Source organism: Haliaeetus leucocephalus, unplaced genomic scaffold (genome assembly GCF_000737465.1).
Source record: "Haliaeetus leucocephalus isolate CR32 unplaced genomic scaffold, Haliaeetus_leucocephalus-4.0 Scaffold2, whole genome shotgun sequence".
Classification (NCBI taxonomy): domain Eukaryota; kingdom Metazoa; phylum Chordata; class Aves; order Accipitriformes; family Accipitridae; genus Haliaeetus; species Haliaeetus leucocephalus.
The window spans coordinates 17,062,698-17,063,146 of NW_010972438.1; positions in this window are offsets into that span (position 1 = coordinate 17,062,698).

Below are 449 nucleotides of genomic sequence, written 5' to 3' on the forward strand. Positions count from 1 at the left end.
TGCCGAGCGCAGCCGAGCTCCGCCGAACTCTAGCCGAGCCGAGCCGAGCGCAGCCGAGCTCCGCCGAGACCCACCGAGCTCTAGCGGAGCCGAGCCGAGCCTCACCGAGCTCTAGCCGAGTCGAGCCGAGCGCAGCCGAGCTCCGCCGAGACCCACCGAGCTCTAGCCGAGCGCAGCCGAGAGCTCTACCCGAGCTCTGCCGAGCGCCGCCGAGACCTTGCCGAACCGATCCGAGCCCCGCCAAGTCCCCGCTGAGCCCCGCCAAGCCGGGGCTCCTCTCCCGGCACCGGCCGTTCTCTCCCGAGACCTCGACCCCGGCCCGGTGGGGCCCTGCCGGGGTCTCGGTGCGGCGGGCAGACCCTCGGCTGACAGCCCTCGGCGCCTTGCAGCGCCGCGGCCTCCCGCCAGGCGGAGCCTGGGGCCGCGGGCGCGGCGCCGTGAGGGCCGGG